The sequence below is a fragment of the Mixophyes fleayi genome, chromosome 2 (assembly GCF_038048845.1).
Source record: "Mixophyes fleayi isolate aMixFle1 chromosome 2, aMixFle1.hap1, whole genome shotgun sequence".
NCBI lineage: Eukaryota > Metazoa > Chordata > Amphibia > Anura > Limnodynastidae > Mixophyes > Mixophyes fleayi.
Genome location: NC_134403.1, coordinates 268,344,673 through 268,365,576, shown reverse-complemented (window position 1 = coordinate 268,365,576; position 20,904 = coordinate 268,344,673). Strand labels below are relative to the sequence as shown.

The 20,904-nt window shown below is 40.0% G+C and overlaps 1 protein-coding gene across 1 annotated transcript in view; it reads right to left on the bottom strand.

Moving 5' to 3' along the window:
* The window catches only part of PFKFB2 (6-phosphofructo-2-kinase/fructose-2,6-biphosphatase 2), a 37,107-nt gene extending 36,841 nt beyond the window's left edge, over positions 1-266 (bottom strand). Inside the window, exon 1 of the mRNA XM_075196187.1 lies at positions 128-266. The gene's annotated coding sequence lies outside the window, so the exon portion shown is untranslated. The remainder of the gene's footprint in view (positions 1-127) is intronic.
* Positions 267-20,904: the final 20,638 nt, after the last annotated feature.

Genomic DNA, 20,904 nt, shown 5'->3' with positions numbered 1-20,904 from the left:
TTACATGTCTATATCAGCTTTGGAGAGGTGAGAGAATTTCGTGCACATTATGTACAATATGCAAGTGTAATATCGCATGCAGACATCCTCTTTATCAGCACAATAGACCACGGTATGAGGTACTTACCGACTGTATACTCGCAAGCCCTTTGCCTCGGTCACCTCGCTGACTTTGTCTTTCGGTCAGACGGCAGCAGGTGACCCAGGTGGGGGTTTTGGTGAAGGATACAGACACCACACCGGTTCCAATGTGACGTCACAGTGGGCGGGAAGTAACGTTTGCTGCAGCCATATTTAATAAGGGAAGAGACTTTCCTGACAACGGTGTAAATGCAATAAAATTGTATTTAATGAGCTAGGTCGGAGCTTTGACCGTGCTCCTTAATGTTACTGTCTCTCCGCAGCCAGAAGTATTTAAGCGCGTTACTTATTCAGTGTGAACACGATTTCATGGTTTTGTTAAACGAATTATGTTTGTTTTCTGAATATATATATTTTTACGTAACTTTCTCATTATGCTCTTTAACTTTTTACCCCAATGGTATTGCAGCAGGGGAACAAAAGGTAACACATTTGCCCGAACAAAAGATGGCTACTAAGTGACGTACTGGAGCCTCTCTGGATTCCCCATAATAAAGTTTACACCTATAAAGTATGGTCATGCCTCCAGAATTTGATAGGTGCGTTTAGGTGGTGTTGCTGGAGGGGTGTATCACGAACAGCCAATCTAAGGAGAAGCACAGCGTTCTAACAGCAATGGGATTGCTGCACCATAGCAACGGTCTTCAGTAAACTGTTGAGTCACATGTGATTCACTGAAATGTTAGGAAGGACAGTAAAGGGCTCTTAGTGGCTATATATCTCTAAGGATTAAAGTGGGCTTTTTTTTTTTATCAGTTTGCTTTATTTAGAAAGTGCCATGCAAAATATTATTTTAACTTTAATTGAACCATCTTTTGAATAAAAAAGACACGTTTGTAGTAGTATTACTGTTGTATCTTTGACAGGAGATATTTTTTGCATTTGCATTTATCCCTTTTACAGCTATGGGGCTATGCCATAAATGTATCTCAGGAGACCCCACCATCCCATACTTGCATTTTTGCACTTCTTCGGTTTGTTGTTGGATAGCTTTTTATTTTTTGTACCAGCTAAGCAAATTTTAGGTATGTAGCCTGTAATCTTGTAGAGCGTTGCATATAGTACTTACGTTATGTAGAGAAATTATACATATAGATGTGTACATGAATGAAGGGTATGGGTGAAAACTGGAATTGTGGGGATGATTTGGCTCTCTGCAGTGCACTCTGCTGCTTAGCGTCTTGAGTGACTCTTGGGGGTATATTTACTAAACTGGGGGTTTGAAAAAGTGGAGATGTTGCCTATGGCAACCAATCAGATTCTATTTAGCATTTATTTAGTACATTCTACAAAATGACAGCTAGAATCTGATTGATTGCTATAGACAACATCTCCACTTTCTCAAACCCGCAGTTTAGTAAATATACCCCTTCTCTCCCTGTATTGTGCATTCTGTTCTGCATTCTGCCAACTCCAAAGTTGTTAAGTATATCTTACAATGGCACATGTCAAGGAGCGGGATATATTAAGCAGCAAGTGTACAGTCACTTCTTGAAGTTCATGTGTTGTAAGCAGGCAAAATGGGCAAGTGTAAGAATCTGAGCAACTTTGACAAGGGCCAAATTGTGATGGTAAGACACCTGGGTCAGAGCATCTCCAAAATGGCAGGTCTTGTGGGCTGTTCCCTATATGCAGTGGTTAGTACCTACCAAAGTGGTCCAAGGAAGGACAATCGGTGATGCACATTGATGTGCGTTGGGAGGAAAGGCTAGCCCATCTGGTCCGATCCCACAAAAGAGCTACTGTAGCACAAATTGCTGAAAAAGTTAATTCTGGCTAATATGGGCTGAAATGGGGATCTGAGCTACTTTACCATGCTGGAATGGGTCTGCGAGTACCTTAACCATCAATTCTGCCTGCCAGAATGGATGTCTGAAGTCCTGAGCCATCTGCTCTGGGTGCCAGAATGGGGGTCTGAGCTAGTTAACCATTCATTCTGGGTGCCGGAAAGGGGGTATGAGTTACTTAACTATTCATTCTGGGTGCTGGAATGGGACTCTGAGTACCTTAAACATCCATTCTGGGTGCTTAAAGCGAATCTTACTTAATGGGCGTAGGATCCCACACAACAGATTTTAAGGTCATTAAATAAATAATAATTTTCAAGTAAACAGAATACCTCCCAGCACCACCATCTATTATGGGTGCCTCAATAATGTTTTGTGTATTTTAACCGTTCATTCTATCTGGCAGCCATGAGTATGCTGGCATTTGTAGTACTACAAGTGCCAGCATAGCCTAACACTTAATGGCAGTCTGGGCATTACTACATCACAGCATTCAAAGTCACAGTGCAAATAGCTTTCCACTCTGACACTTTAAATTCAGTGATATCTCGTGAATAAAGCAGATGGTAAGGTGAACAGGTTCCCAATGCACAATCATATATAGGAGGAAGAGCTTTCCCCTAACAACTAGGGGGATACCATTTTAAAGTTGAAGTTCAGAGACAACACCAGTAAGATGACATTCCAGAAGTCCCATACTTCTTCATTTTTCAGACCCATCCCAGAGCGATCTGGAAAAGCAGGTTAAATTATGTTGTATTAAAGCCTTAACCTCTATTGTAAATCTATTAAAATAAAATACATTTACCATAAACATTATTGTGCCATAACTTGTTATAGTGAATTATTCAAGAAGCAATATTAAAACCATTATTATAATCAGGTGAAGACTGACTAGGAAAATGTACTTGTGTGGATACTGTTATTTACAAAATATTATCAAAATTGTATTACTATATAAAACATATAGCAAATGACAATACAATTAAATATCAGTGGTGTAGCTCACTTAATCTACATGTAGACTGTTATATCCGCTAATGACAATGCTACTTTATCTGTAGGCATTTAGAGAATTAGGAAATATCTATATAATAGTAGTCATTTATTTTTAGGAAGATACAGCTCGAAGCATATAAGCTGACTGATATTTTATTTAATGTACTTGAATATGTCCTTTAATGCAAAATATTATGCAAAATATTATGCTTTCTTTCTTGTAAATACTTTATCACCAAATAATGCCTTACTCATTTTAGAGATATAGTTTGATATTTGTCTTTTCTTTTGCTATTCTATTTTATCTGCTAGCATCACGCATGTTGCTCTACAATACTCTTATACTCTTCCAATTCTATTTAATTCTGTGTGTTCATTAAACATCAACATCAATTAAAATAAATCAATAAATAAACACAACCATCATGAACATTAGATATTGAGTAAAAGTAGTTTAAAGTCACGAATACATATTGGGCAGGGCAGGTAGTTAACAACCATTATCAAAAATATCTTCAGAATGTGCCTAACGCCACCATACCAAAGTAGCTGATAAACAGGTTGTCTTAAGATGAGACTTACAGCATTCCAGACAATTGTTATAAAGCAGCCAATCTGGCCAGCAAAATCTTTAATACGATCTTTAAAATGCAGTCTTGGAAGCTTATTCTCATTAGAGAGAAGTTCAAGGATGCTCAAACACTGAACACTCATTATAGAAGGTAGGTAGTTATTGAACAAGCCAACTGCTGAATACTTTCTCTCCTTCAACCACTAGAAATAAAAAGATGGATATTTTAAAAGCATTCCATACCTGAAGTAACCCAATAACCTTTAGAATTAAGTTAAACCAATGGAGCCAAGTGATCTGAAGGTGTAGCTTCATATATTTTTGCAATGTGCTTTAGTTCTCCCAGCAAAGATTGTTTTAACTCATCAGGGAAGGCAGATATCAGCACAGTTGATGTTATTAGTGCATCATCCGAAAGTGTCCTCAGTCTCAAAACGGGAACAAACAATTGCAGACATCGTCCATTGCAGGGCCGGATTAACCATAGGGCTAACTGGGCTACAGCCCAGGGGCCTATGACATCCAGGGGGCCCTTGAAAGTGCTCAGCAGCAGTATTGATCGGTCGGGGACGCCCCGGCGCGATCAGTGCTGCTAAGCACTTTCGCTGCGGTCCTTCTCCAGCGCGCTGTAGTCTCCTTACTGAGGAGATCTCGTGAGTCTCACTCTCATGAGATCTCCTCAGTAAAGAGCGTACAGCGCGCCGGAGAAGGAGGTAAGTGCCGGGGGGGGGGGGGCGGGTAGCTCGGATCACGGGGGGGCCCTCATGGGGGATGGAGGCCCCCTTAGCCCAGGGGCCTCCATTACCTTAATCTGGCCCTGGTCCATTGACCTAAACTGTTGATCATGGTAAGAAAGTATGGTATCCACTGCCAGGAGGAAAATTCTAACTTTGAAATCATTTTCTGCATTTAGGACTTGATCAAGGTGCCTTTCCTTCCCGCAACAAAGCTATTTTGTTTCCAGTAGCTACTTAGGAATCCTCATGAAGTCAGCAACCATTTTAGAATCAAAGAGCTGAGCAGGTCATGTATGATATGAAATATCAGATGAAGCATATTATCAGATGAAGCATAATACTAGATAAACTATATTTCACAGCAAAATAAATAGTGAAATGGTTAATTACATACATAATTAAGCTTACATTCCTTATTGTTCAATTGAAATAAAGGATGTTTCTTTAAAACATTAGTATAAAATAAATGACTTAACCAGCTTAAGTGTAATATCAATTGGCGGACTTTGAGGTAAGCCAGTGTCTTGCTATTAAAATGTAAAGTTTATGATGTACTGCGCAAATGTGTAATACATATTTAAATGACTGCTTATTGTTACTGAGGGAATCCATCTTAAATACACATGACTATGGTTGATGGCTTCAAGATAAATATATTAATTTTGTTATATTTTATATTATGGTTGCTTTATAATAAAAAAAATATTCTGATCACTTACAAAATTGACTTCTGGGGATATATTTACTAAACTGCAGGTTTGAAAAAGTGGAGATGTTGCCTAAAGCAATCAATCAGATTCTAATTAGCATTTATTTAGTAGATTCTACATAATGACAGGTAGAATCTAATTGGTTGCTATAGGCAACATCTCCACATTTTAGTAAATATACCCGCTGAGGGTAAATTTATTAAGCAGCGAATTCTGCAAGAAATTTAAACCGGCAATGGCTTTCAAGGCAAACTTGCCTTAAAAATCATTGCCGTTTAAAATTTCCCCTGCAAAGTAGACGAATATCGGCGACTTGCAAAATCCACTGCTTAATACATTTACCCCATGTGTTTTTCTGCCACAATAGTTTAATGCCTCTCAGACACCATGACATCCAGAACATGATTTCCAAATATATTTAATTATTTAATTTTGGTTGGCCCATGATAGTTCATGAGCTGGTAGTTTCTTTTCTTGTTCTTGGTTCAAGAACAAGAAATTCCCTCAAAGTAAATCATCATATGATTCCCAGGGTTCCAAGAAAATTTCCCTTATTAATACTTTTTTAATTTCCCCAGTCACATCCAGAAATCTTTCCAGTCTTCCCTTGCAAAATTACTTTGCATCTCACAGTCTACACCATGTCCACCTGTGACCTTCAGAAGGGTTTGCCAACCCCAATAGAGTTTTCTGTGATGAGCAAAATGTTTGAAGTCTGGCAATTCCATGTACAGCCAGTTGTTTTGGAGGGATAGAAGCCTTCTTTTCTACAAAGGACACTTCCAACCTTATTGCTATACTGTGTGAAAATTCCAGGTAAATAGCACAGTACAACACATGAATGCCATTGATCCATCCAAAATCTTTCAATCTTCTCAGGTTTGATGACTTTGCGTACAAAGAATCCCATTAGATTAATGCCCATCATCAATCTTTAGCCATACAGTGCTCTATTTTTTTAATCCTCTTTCCTTGTCTTTCTTAATGTTTGTCACATTGCATGTTTGGTCACATTGCCAGGCAATCAACAACTTCCACTGCTCTCACAGGACTCACTTGGTACAAAAGCTGAGACATTGGTACCACTGGACATGCTGCAAGGACATAGTAACATACTTGATGAGGTTGAAAAAAGACACCAGTCCATCAAGTTCAACCTATTTTGGATCTCCTGCGATCCCTTACTTATATTTGAAATTGATCCAGATTAAGCAACCGCCAATCTGTTTCAAATCCCTCTAGACCCAATATTGCAGTCCTATTTTTTGCCTATATCCACTACTCTCCTTCATTTTAATTAACGGTCGTATTCCTGGATACACTTTTCCACTAAGAATTTGTCTAACCCTTTCTTAAACACATCTATTGAATCTGCCATCACAACCTTCCCCGGAAGTGAATTCCATATCTTGACTGCCCTTACTGTAAAGAACCACTTCCTTTGCTGTTTATGAAACTTCCTCCCCTTTAAACTTAGGGGGTGATCGCGTGTCTTGTGTATAGTCCTTGGGGTAAAAAGTTCCCATGAAAGTTTTCTGTTTTGACCCTTAATGTATTTGTACATAGTAATCATATCTTCTCTTAGATGCCTCTTTTCTAAAGTAAACATTTCTAAACTGGCAAAACTTTCCTCATAACCTAATGACTGCATACCCTTTATCAATTTTGTCGCCCTTCTCTAAACCCTTTCTAGTTCCAAAATATCTTTTTTATAGAGTGGTGCCCAGAACTGTACTCCATATTCAAGATAAGGTCTTACCAACGATTTATACAGTGGCAAAATTACACTGTCTTCCCTTGCATCTATATCCCTATTTATGCATGAAAATACTTTATTTGCCCTTGCAGCTGCTGCTTGACATTGAGCACTATTGCTAAGTCTAATATCTAAGAGCACTCCCAAATCCTTTTCCATTATAGATTCCCTTTAATCCCATTTAATTTATAGATTTATCTATGTTAAACCTCATACTCCATTTGGCCGCCCAATCCTCCAGTTTATTTAAATCCCTCTGTGGAGAAGCTACATCTTGCTCTGATTTTATTACCTTACAGAGTTTAGTTTCATCTGCAAAATGGAAACTTTGCTCTCTAAACCATCACCAAGGTCATTAATAAATATGTTAAAAAGGAGTGGCCTCAGCATGGAACCTTGAGGTGCTCCACTTAAAACTTTTGACTAATTAGGAAATGTTCCATTTATAACAATTCTCTGTTCCCTATTCTCTAACCAGTTTTCGATCCAATTACAAATGTTGTTTCCTAGACCCAGTTCCCTTATTTTGTAAACCAGTTTCTTGTGTGGCACTGTATCAAAGGCCTTTGTAAAATCTAAGTAGACCACATCTACTGTGTTGCCCTGGTCTAAATTCCCACTAACTTCCTCATAGAAACTAATTAGATTAGTTTGACATGACCTATCCCTCACAAATCCATGCGGATTCCCAATAATAATCTTATTGTGCACCAAGTAATCCTGAATACTATCCCTTAATATACCTTCCAGTAGTTTCCCCACTATTGATGTCAGGCTTACAGATTTATAATTCCCTGGTTGTGATCTCGTCCCCTTTTTAAACAACGGCACCACAGCTGCTATTCGTCAATCCTTTGGCACTGAGCCTGATGAGATTGAATCTATGAAAATTAACAATAGCGGTCTAGCTATTTCTGAGTTTAGCTCCATAAGAACCCTTGGGTGTATGCCATCTGGACCTGAACCTTTATTTATCTTAATAGTCTTCAGTCGCCTTTGGACTTCTTCCTTTGTCAACCAAGTATTAATTAATGGTACGGTTTCATTTTTGGTTTTATGTATTATTCCTACTATTTACCTCTAGTAAATACTGAAGAAAAGAAAGTGTTTGATACTTCTGCTTTTTCCTTAGTATCATTTATCAATTCACCCATCTCACTTCTTAGGGTCCCATATTATCTTTTATAATCCATTTGCCATTTATTTCCTTAAAAAAAACTTTTTGGGGTTTGTCTTTTGCAACTTGTCTTTTCATTTTCTAATTTAGCCAATCTAATTTCCTTTTTGCATGTTTTATTACATTCCTTGTACACACAGAAGGACTCCTTAGACCCTTCAGACTTGAAATTGAAATGCACGCTTCTTCCTTTGCATTTCTTCCCTTACCTTTTTATTTAGCCACATTGGTTTAGACTTAATTCTTTTACATTTATTTCCCATAGGAATGAACTTATACGTGTATGTTTCCAACAACATTTTAAAGACCGCCCACTTTTCTTCCGTATTTTTGCCTTCAAAAACTTTAGCCCAGTCTATGCACTATAGACTCCTTTAGCATATTAACATGTGCATTTCTAAAGTTTAAAGTCCTAGTTGAGCCCTTATACCGTTGCTTCTGAAAACTAATTTCAAATGAGACTATATTATGATAACTGTTTCCCAAGTGTTCCCTTGAATTATTTTATATTACATCTACATTATTTGTTATTACTAGGTCCAATATAGTCTGGTTCCTAGTTGGTTCCTCTACTAATTGGGACATGTAATGGTCTTTTAGCGTGCTCAGAAACCTATTTCCCCTAGTTGTACCGCAGGTCTCAGTACTCCAATCAATGTCCAGATAACTAAAATTCCCCATAATTAAAAGTTGACCTAGTTGTGTAGCCTTTTCAATTTGCTGTAGTAGTTGGGTTTCCCCGATCATACTAATATCTGGCAGTTTATAGCATATCCCTATCAGCAACTTCTCTGAACTTTTTCTTCAACTGGATATTGCCACCCACAATGTCACTAATATTCTCGTAAATAACTTCATGCATACTTGGTTTTAACTCTGGCTTAATATAAAGACATACTCCTCCTACCCTTTTATTTATCCTATTCCTTCTGAAGAGAATATAGCCTTCCAAGTTGACTGCCCAGCCATGTGTATCATACCACCAGGTCTCCATAATACCTATAATATCATACTGCACATTCATTGCTACTAGTTCTAACTCCCCCCATTTTACCTGTCAGGCTTCTTGCATTTGCAAGCATATACTTAAGTCTATTGCCTCCCTTAGGTATTTCTTTTTGCTTTAAAAAGGGCCTCTCCTTATCGGCTATGCTTCCTTTACCTCCTTCTCCAGCCCCTTTACTCTTGTTAAATTCCTCCTTACTACTCTCAATGTCTATCCAATAAATAATTGCTTGAACCCCCCCTTTCCCCCAAGCCTAGTTTAAAATCTCCTCCAACCTTCTAACCAACCCTCCCCTAGCACAGCAACCCCTTCCTCATTCAGGTGCAATCCATCTCAACAATAAAGTTGGCAACTGACCGAGAAATCAGCCCAGTGCTCTAAGAATCCAAAACCCTCTTTCCTACACCAATCTTTTAGCCATGCATTAACCTCCCTAATCTCCCGCTGCCTCCCTCGACTAGCGCGTAGCACAGCTAGTACTTACATAAAAACTACCTTGGATGTCCTTGCCTTAAGTTTGTGACCTATATCCCTGAAATCATTCTTTAGGACACCCCTTCTTCATCTAACTCAGTTATTGGTGCCAACATACACCAAAACTGCTGGGTCATTCCCAGCCCCTCCCAACAATCTGTCCACCTGATCCACAATATGCCGAACCCGAGCACCCGGGAGACAACACACTGTTCGGCATGCACGGCCCCAGTAACAGATTGCCCTACCTCTCTAATTATTGAATCCCCTACCACCACAATCTGCCTGGGTCCATGAGTAACTTTGGTCTCCTCTATGCTGGAGAGACTGTTCCCCTAGTTGCTACATGAAGCAGTCTCACCCAACGCTACCAATTTTGAACTGCCTTCCACAGTATCTTCATCCAATCTGGCAAATCTGCTGGAATTGCTTAGCTCAGAACTGGCCTGCCTCTTGCTCCCTCTGCTACCCCCTCTGCTACCTCTAGTAACTGTTACCCAGCTTCTTACCTGTGCATACTCCTCTGTCGGTGAGCAGAAAACTCTGCTCCAGGTTGGCAATAACTCTCAATGTTGCAATGGTCTGCTTTAGATCAGTTACCTGGGCTTCCAAAGAGACAAATTACTCAAATTTCTCATTGAGGGAAAAGCCTTGGAACAATTGCTCCAAGTGTGCATACATATGACAAGATAAGCATTGAGTGAGATCATCAAGCCTATTACCACTCATCTTATTATGACTAACTTAACTTGTTATAGCCTACAGTGAACTCAAAAGTACTAACCTTTGCTAGCCACTTACCAGATTAAACCTCCTTCTGGATTCAGCGCCTTACTGGATTTAACTCCACACTTTAAGCAAAAAACACCTGAAATCAAAATGCAGTGAAAATCACAAGCTCAAGAAATCGCTACCACCACCTATCAATTCAGAGCGGTTGGCTGTGGAAATGCTAATGAAAGATCATTATCTTCTATGACTACAGAAGCACTTGCACTACATATTGTACAGGAAGTTATGTCCTTTTCTTCCATTACTGCAGAAGTGATGGCAGTGGACATATTGCAGGGAGAATGGTCTTATTCAGGTTCCCAGGAATGACATTTATATATGCATCAAGAGGATCTGAAAAAAATGTGCGCTGATTAATTTGGGTGTGCTCTGCTCTACTACACAAGACACTGCAGCAGGGGCGGGCTGGGTCGGGGGGCATCTGCCCCCCTGGGCCGCTCAGTCTAACTGCTGTTTGGGTTCTAGTAAGTGTCCCTCACATACGTAGATGCAGTGACCATTGCTGCATATAGTTGTGTATGGCCTGGTTCTGGGCATGTGCAGAGTGATTTTGCATGCAATGTACACAAAATTGGCAGATACATGCCTTGATGAAACAGTCCCTACAAGTGCTATGGAACAAAGTGCTATAAAATACCTAAGAAAGCAAATGCCACAAGATGTTAACTGTAGTAAAGTAAAAATATCAACCCTAACATACAGAAAGAAGGTGAGAAGCTGTACAGTAATGTTATATTTACCTGTCTTTTATAAGATGGGGGGCATTAATCTTGACAGTGCATATGATGCAGCTAAGCTGAGACTTTTATACTATCACTGTCAGTCATGTTGGTTCCTCTGCTTAGGGACAAACAAAAATTCATAAAAACTGTATAGCTCTATTATACATATTTATTTTGATGATGTATTAGACAGGACTGTGGAGTAAAACCAATTATGGCTAGAGCTTATTTTGTTAAAATAAAAACACCCTAAAACCCTTCTTATATCACTTTATTAAACAGCAAAATCTTGTTTGCTGACAATGGGAATCTTTATCCAGGATGTGATCGAATGGAAATAAAAGCATATTAAATATGTGAACCTCACTGCAAAATTACAATGTCCTCAATTGACCAGGAGGGTTAGGAGGTACTTGATCCATCAATCACCTTCTAAGATTAAGAAGATTAAGCATCCAGTGACTTAGTGATCTAGTGTTACACTATTTGTATATATTATAATTTCCCATATATGCTTTGCTGAAAGCATCATATTGAAAAAAATAAGACACAAACACAACTCTGAGAAACCATAAGTGCTTGTAATACCTTCATCTTTAGTATTACCTTGTAGCATCCAGCCATTGGGTTTGGGTCACCTGTCATCGCTGCTTTCTAATTTAGGAATAAAGACTTAAAGCAGCGTTTCTCAAACTGTGCGCCACGGCTCCGTCGGGTGCCGCTGCCATCACTGATGGTAAGCAGGGCAGGGGCACCAAGCCTGAGAGGCGCTTCCCTCCACCTGCCATTCCCCACTTGTCCACCGGCCAGCCAAACAAACCAAAAAAATACTGGCACCCTCTTCCCTCCTCCCTTTGCACTTACTGTTGGATGTGATGTCATCACATCTGACCTTAAGTGAGGAACGGCGCTGAGAGGAGCCTGAACTTGTAGAAAAGAAGACAGAAGAACACAGAAGAAAGAAGTCCAAGTAAAAATTAAGTAAAGGAACGGAGTGGCAGCACTGGGATTAAATGGGCAGTGTAATAAAAGGAAAACTGATGAAGAGGCACAGTGTTATGATGAATGGGCCTGAGTACATATTACGCTACTTAAAAAATATGACTACTTGGTAATTATTTTGGCGTAGAGGTGCCTTGAAAAAATTATGTAGAACCTAAGGGTGCCCTGAACTGAGAAAGTTTGGGAACGACTGGCTTAAAGTAATGCATTACAGGATGATTCTCATTGGAATTGTTTAGTTGGGAAATACTGCCACCATACCAACAGAAAATATAGTTTGGAAGGATCAGAATGTTGTAGAAAAAAGGAGCAGTGGAAAAAGTTTTGTTTTTTTTAAGAAAATGGCTGGTAGCAATAGCCTGTTAGTTGTAGTCGTTTGAAAAACACAAAAAGCATTGTGTGACCCACTGGCTGTGGCCATGTCCAGTTCAGAACTGTGATGACATAGGGGGTATATTCACTAATCTGCAGGTTTGAAAAAGTGGAGATGTTGCCTATAGCAACCAATCAGATTCTAACTGTCATTTTGTAGAATGTACTAAACAAATGACAGCTAGAATCTGATTGTTTGCTATAGGAAACATCTCCACTTTTTCAAACCCTCAGTTTAGTAAATCTAGCCCATAAACTTTCAAATTAAGGGCCTAATTTAGAGTAAACTGCGAATTTGTAATCCAGCATGACGTGCCCCTTTCCCATAATGAAACCTGCAACAGTCACCCACAAAATGCGCAACCAGCACCAGGCTAGGTTGGTTACACTATAACAGAGAGATCTGCAAAGTGGGGTCCCCCTGTCATAGTGAGAACTAGCTTCAGCTTGATCAATCCAGGGCTGAATTCCACAAGAAAAAAATAGCCCCATGCTGAATAGCACTAGGGCTCTTCCCAACCCCCTGGCCAATGGGGGTTGGGTGTAATGAGTTAAACATGAATTTAATGTGTTTAATTACAAGTCACAGCAAATCCCGGCTGCCAAAGCATACTTGTACTTGGAACCTGTAGTTTTACAGAGTAAATTAATAGTAAATAGATATACTGACAGTTTTTATTTCACTCCTAAATCCTTAGGGATCTTCTATTCTTCTGTCCTAAACTAATCCAAAGAACAGGTATATACAGGTAATCTTCTAACAGGTATATCTGGAAATTCAGCCTACTCAGAACAGGCCATCGCACTTACGTGTGTATGCAATTACTGTAAATCAGTAAAACAGATCAACCCTAGATCAACCTGAGATTGGTTTGGATTGTCACAAGGTGATGAGGTGTCTGGCATAAATTAAACTGGTCATTTTTACAGAAAATGAGGTGATAGGGTCTTAAGCTGGGTACACACTACACTGTTTTCGTCCAATAATCGGCTCAAACAGCCGACATACGACCGCTCGTTCAAAAGTCGGGTCAGTGTGTACAGTTACACGATGGTCGAAAGTCTGCCCAAATGGACGATTATCGCCTCATTTGGTTGGTCGTACTGTTTAATATTTTCGTTCCAATCTTGTTTCCGTTGTGTAGTGTGTATAAACTTCCGACCGATCCACAACAGTGAGTACGAAATTACAGTCATTGCTCAAGACAACATGGCTGTAAAAAGTCGCTAACGGGACGTCCGCTCTTCCCTTGATCGTCCTAAACAAGGCTAGTGTGTATGCAGTTAATGGACCGAGCGATCGGACCATCGGTCGCATGTAAAATCGCTCAGCATAAAAATTTGGTTGAAATTTCTGTAGTGTGTACCCAGCTTTAGCCTTTATCTTACTGGAAATAAAAGTATAATCAGAGTACTATGGAGGAACAATGGGAAGATACCCAGATCAGGTTATCTGCTTTTGTTTTAAAGAAACACTGGAATTGAGCATTTACATAACAATAAATGTCTGGAGTGAAAGACTAGCTATAATTTCAATAAAAAAATTGGCTACTGATTATAAAGCCATGGAAGTCCAAGGTTGATAAAATGTAAGACTTTGGAAATAATGAATAAAGTAATATTATCACAGTGGAGTGTAATGATTTGAAAATGGACAGTTTGGTGAGTAACTTAGGTATCTTAATTTAATTAACATCAATTCCTGACATGGCCAGTTGGTTGGAACAGGGCCAAATAGCAAAATTTGAGTAGGTGACTGCTGATGCCGTTCTCACCTCCTGGGACACTCCTTCTCTGCTTTCAATAGAGTGACTGACTGGTGCATCATCATTAGAAGCTTAAGATGGGATGTCAATAGGGAGCGGGGCCTGGAAGATTGGGGGCATCCCTGTTGTCGCAGCACCCCCAATTGTTAATCAAATGCTGGTAATGTAAAAGAGCCTGAAACTAGGATGACAGAGAAAGAAACTTTAACCAACGACAGATATGAGAGGTTTTGACACTGTGTAGCAATAACTCTCTTACATCTCCTTGGTTCCGATGTTTCCTGACTTCTGGGGACAATATGCAGCGGTATGTCCTTTGATACCACAGAATAAACAATGACTCTATGGTTATAATTCCATTCTTGCAAACATTTAATAGGCTGCATGGGTTTTTATTAGGGATGTGCACCGGCGACTTTTGAGGTCTCGTGTTTTGTGTTTTGGATCCGGATTTTCGTTATTTTTGGGGTTCGGATTTGTCTCGCAAAACACTTGACGAAAGGTCTCGGTTCGGATTTAAGGTTTTGGATTCGGATTTTTTTTGAAAAAAACATAAAAAGTTTAAAAATCAAGTTTTTGGGCTTATTTTCACTCCTACGCTATTATTAACCTCAATAACATTCAATAACAAGCATTTCCACTAATTTACAGTGTATTCTGAACACCTCACAATATAGTTATTAGTCCAAAACGTTGCAACAAGGTATCTTTCTGGACTGCGTAGAGGAGTGGGTCACAATATATATTAAAAACCCTGAACTTTTATGATTCGCACCAATAAATGTACCTGGACTGCGTAGAGGAGTGGGTCACCACAATATATATTAAAAACCCTGAACTTTTATGATTCGCACCAATAAATGTACCTGGACTGCCTAGAGGAGTGGGTCACCACAATATATATAATAAGAAAACCATCAACTTGTATGATTCGCACCAATAAATGTACCTGGACTGCGTAGAGGAGTGGGTCACCACAATATATATTAAAAACCCTGAACTTTTATGAATCGCACCAATAAATGTACCTGGACTGCGTAGAGGAGTGGGTCACCACAATATATTAAAAACCCTGAACTTTTATGAATCGCACCAATAAATGTACCTGGACTGCGTAGAGGAGTGGGTCACCACAATATATTAAAAACCCTGAACTTTTATGAATCGCACCAATAAATGTACCTGGACTGCGTAGAGGAGTGGGTCACCACAATATATTAAAAACCCTGAACTTTTATGAATCGCACCAATAAATGTACCTGGACTGCGTAGAGGAGTGGGTCACCACAATATATTAAAAACCCTGAACTTTTATGAATCGCACCAATAAATGTACCTGGACTGCGTAGAGGAGTGGGTCACCACAATATATTAAAAACCCTGAACTTTTATGATTCGCACCAATAAATGTACCTGGACTGCGTAGAGGAGTGGGCACTGGGCACCACAATAAAATATATAAAAAACCTTCAACAGGTCTGCATTACACTACACATACGGCTGCTCCTCCATCCTCTCCATCATATACATGTTGGAGTTTTAGCGTGTGACAACCTCTTGTTTTTGATAATGTCAGTGCATTTTGAATATTTTTCAATTTGCCCCACACCACTGAATGTACTTTATCTATGATACGCATCTATCTATCTTGACTGCGTAGTGTGGTGGCCCCGGTACACAATTTGGTACCGAGGCCACAATATAATTAAAAAACCCTCCACGTGTCAGAATTCCACCAAACAAGTATCTGGACTGCGTAGTGGGGTGGCCCCGGTACCCAATTTGATACCGGGGCCACAATAAAATAAATACACCCTCAACTGGTCTGAATTCCACCAAACAAGTATCTGGACTGCGTAGTGGGGTGGCCCCGGTACCCATTTTGATACCGGGGCCACAATAAAATAAATACACCCTCAACTGGTCTGAATTCCACCAAACAAGTATCTGGACTGCGTAGTGGGGTGGCCCCGGTACCCAATTTGATACCGGGGCCACAATAAAATAAATACACCCTCAACTGGTCTGAATTCCACCAAACAAGTATCTGGACTGCGTAGTGGGGTGGCCCCGGTACCCAATTTGATACCGGGGCCACATTACCTCCTCCAATTTCCAAGTGTAGTGTTTATAACATCTTAACACTACACTAATTCTAGCACGTCAAAACCTCTTGTTTTAAATAATGACAGGGCATTTAACTTTTGATTTAATTTATTGAATTTGTTGGCATTTTCTTTTACTTTTTGAACATGGCAAACGACTGTTGAATGGTCACATAATGCCAAAAAAAAAGTTGCAAGATGGAATTGTCCTTGGGCCCTCCCACCCACCCTTATGTTGTTGAAATAGGACATGCACACTTTAACAAACCAATCATTTCAGCGACAGGGCCTACCATACAACTGTGGCTGAAATGATTGGTTTGTTTGGGCCCCCACACCAATAAAACAATTCATCTCTCCCTGTACAAACTAAACAGGCTCTACTGAGGAAAGATGTCGTCCTTATCCTCAACCTCTGATTCCTCTCCCCCTACAGTGTGTACTTCCTCCTCCTCACACATTATCAATTCGTCCCCGCTGGACTCCACAACCACAGTCCCTCTGTACTGTCTGGAGGGCAGTGCTGTACTTCATTGAGGAATTGATTATTCATTTTTATAAACATCATTTTTTCAACGTTGTGAGGAAGCAACCTCCTTCGCCGCTCACTGACCAGGTTCCCCGCTGCACTAAAAACTCTTTCCGAGTACACACTGGAGGGGGGACAACTCAGTTAAAAAATAGAGCCAGTTTGTACAGGGGCTTCCAAACTGCCTTTTGGAGTTCTACCACGTCACTACCTCTAGTTAATTTAGATTGCAAGGCTTGTAAATATAAATACTTTGAAGATAAAAAAAAGCAGGCTGCACAGACTGTGGAGCTAGAAAGTGAAATTAAATGGACCACGTTACTTTGGTGGCTATCTATGCCCCCCCCCCCCCCGCCCTACACTTGTAGTTGAATATAAATAAAGCAGCCTGCATAGACTGTAGAACTAGCAATTCAAATATACAAAGAAATGGACAAAGGCAGTTTGGTATCTGTCTGCATCAGATCCCCTCTCCACTAGGAGTAAAACAGAAAACTTTTCAGCCGTTATATAATCTAGAATATAAATAGAAATTGAGAAATGCAATTTGGTATCTGTCTGCATCATAATCATCAACATCCTCCTCAGCGCCAGCTACATCAATATCCTCCTCCCAGTGTACAACATTCACACCTTCATTAGCCAAATCTGTAACTGGACTGTGGGTGATCCTTCCAGCATATGCAGAGGGCGTGCTGCAAATGCTGGATGGAGTCACCTCTTCCCGTACAGTGATGGGAAGGTCAGGGTTCACAACCAACAACACCCTTGGACTCGCCTTGGGGATTTGTGATGTCATCTGTTTAGAAGGCAGAGTTCTTTGCTGTTTTGTTGTTGTTGCTGACAGCATAACTCTCTTAAATTTTTTGTAGGGGGGGGGGAGGAGGGCTTAGATCCTTGGGTGAAGCTGGACCACTAGTCATGAACACGGGACAGGGCCTAAGCCGTTCCTTGCCACTACTTGTCGTAATTGGCATATTGCCAACTTTACGTTTCTCCTCAGATGATTTTAAGTTTCTTTTTTGCTGTTTTTTGAGAACTTGGGCTTTTTGGATTTTACATGCCCTGTACTAGGAGATTGGGCATCGTGCTTGCCAGACGACGTTGATGGCATTTCATCGTCTATGTCATGACTAGTGGCAGCAGCTTCAGCATTAGGAGGAAGTGGGTCTTGATCTTTCCCTACTTTATCCTCCAAATTTTTGGTCTCCATTATATGTAGCACAAGATACTGCAGAATGTGTGAACTTGGTAATATTGCAGTACCAATGGACTTATACTGCTGGATTGGTTTTGCAAATTTGGTTATAATTATATTTTTTTTTTTTAATTTTTTTTTTTTAATTTTTTTTTACTTTTTTTTTATTTTTTAAAAACTTGGGAATAATGGGGAAATAACTATGCCCTTAGAAGCACAGAGCACAGTACACAGCACCACTGGACTGAACAGGACACGGCACAGGACCCAGCAGCACTACGGAACTCAGCAGGACAGAGCACAGGACACAGCACCAATGGACTGATACTGCAGAATGTGTGAACTTTGTAATATTGCAGTACCAATGGACTTATACTGCTGGATTGGTTTTGCAAATTTGGTTATAATTATATATATTTTTTTTAATTTTTAATTTTTTATTTTTTTTTACTTTTTTTTTATTTTTTAAAAACTTGGGAATAATGGGGAAATAACTATGCCCTTAGAAGCACAGAGCACAGGACACAGCACCACTGGACTGAACAGGACACGGCACAGGACCCAGCAGCACTACGGAACTCAGCAGGACAGAGCACAGGACACAGCACCAATGGACTGATACTGCAGAATGTGTGAACTTTGTAATATTGCAGTACCAATGGACTTATACTGCTGGATTGGTTTTGCAAATTTGATTATAATTATATATATTTTTTTTAATTTTTAATTTTTTATTTTTTTTTACTTTTTTTTTATTTTTTAAAAACTTGGGAATAATGGGGAAATAACTATGCCCTTAGAAGCACAGAGCACAGGACACAGCACCACTGGACTGAACAGGACACGGCACAGGACCCAGCAGCACTACGGAACTCAGCAGGACAGAGCACAGGACACAGCACCACTGGACTGAACAGGACACAGCACAGGACCCAGCAGCACCACTGACCTCAGAAGGACAGAGCACAGCACACAGCACCACTGGACTGATACTGCAGAACACAGCACAGCACAGCACAGCACAGAACTAAACAGCACAGCACAGAACTAAACAGCACAGCACAGAACTAAACAGCACAGCACGAGATCTACCAGGACAGAGGACCACCTAACACACCCTCCCTCTACCCTGATCAATGCCCGAGTGAAGATGGCGGCGACTAGCGGGGAATTTATAGGATCCGAGTATCGCGAGATCCGACAACGGGATTATGAGTCAGAGCCTCAGTTTCAGATTTGAATTTGGCGCCAATACCCGGATCTGTCTCGGATCCGACTCGGATCGGCAACGTTCGGGTGGGCTCGGATTTCATAAATCCGAGTGCGCTCATCCCTAGTTTTTATGAATAAGACAGTAACAAGGGATACTGAGAATTAGGAGTCAGGCAAAAGGAATTACTTTTTGGCATTTATCAAGATTTACATCAACCTTGCATCTCATTGTATAAATTAATCAACTGAAGTGTTCAGACCTGTCGTACAGACCTTGTTTAAATATAAAAAATAAAAAGCTACTGCCTATTTATTCAGTCTCCAAGGCCAGGGTACAGAACTACTACTGCAATAAAACTGCTTTCTTGCTATATATAGCTGGCCTGTCTACTATTTATCCTTTGAGAATGGGCCTGGCTGGTTCAGAAGGTGAAGTGATTATTTTAGCTTCCCATTCTCACGTAATTTCTAATGCAGTATACATATTTTTCACGAGGGGTGGGGAGTGGCTAATTGTATCAATACCAGAACTGTTTGGAACCAAATTCCAGAATTAGCCCACACAGGAATGCAGCTCGGCGTTCCCTCACTACACCACATTATACATTCTCATACACAGTATATACAGCTATACAATTACAAGCTGATCTATTACTTTGCAATTAAAAAAAGTGTGTTGATTTCAATTGACAACCCCTAGATGCAATTCTACTGATCTATGTGAAATATCTTGTCACCATAATGCTAAGCTACTCTAGGTAGAATGATATAGAGGACATAAATACAAGGAATGTACAGTGACAGAAAAATATAAAGTGTTTTTTCAGTCAGGGCCAGTTCAAACCAAGTGGGGCCCAGGATGAAAAGGATCTTCGGTGCCTCCCCCTCCCCCCCCCAAAATCCATAACTATCCCAGTACAGTGCATTTAGCGTTTCAGTTATTTTGTGTAACCATCAATACATACAAAGACGTCAAAATATGATATTTAAGTTATAGGGGCAGCGCATCCAATTAGTGTTTCATTGGCACTGCTAATTGCAGTGTTATTGGTGATTGTAGGGGTAATCAAATCAGAAACTGTTTAGAGCAGCTCTTGGGACTTCCCTGAGATCCACCCTTGCTCTCTGACACCACCGCAATTAGCAGATGCCAACTTTCCTGATTTTAGCACCCCAATTTGCAGGCCATGAAAAGGGCACAAAAGTGGGTGGTGTTTTAACCTAATTTGCCCATTTATAGGCGGTGTTTGGGTGGAACATGGGCGGGGCTGATTTTGTCCCGATACCTGGATTCTAAATATTGGGAGGTATGGATGCGCTGCTCCTATGGTAAGTGTGGTGTAGCACAGTAACATCATAAAGTCCTTAACACAAGCAGTTATAGTAGCAGTGATTGACAGCAAGGGAGAGCAGGGACATGATGGAACACAGGTCAGCACCTGAAATTAGTGATTGTATTACAAATATCTTTTTATACTCTAAAATGTATTCTCAACTGTTTTATTTCAACCAGTACCAAGAAATGTAAAATGAGAGAAAAGTCTAAAAACACACCCAAACTTTGCATAAAGGAAAAATAAAACACACACAAGCCAATTTACCCTTTTTTTCCTTTCTGTATTAAACAGTTTATACCAGCATATAAAATGAGCACACATAGTGCATGAAATTACAATATGGTAAAATAAAAAAAAGTTAACTTGAGGGGGAACAATCTAATTACCTATACATGCGGACAGCAGTCTGAGATGGCTGTACTGCCCTACCTCCCACATACCGTATATACTCGAGTATAAGTCGACCCGAATATAAGCCGAGGTACCTAATTTTACCGCAAAAAACTGGGAA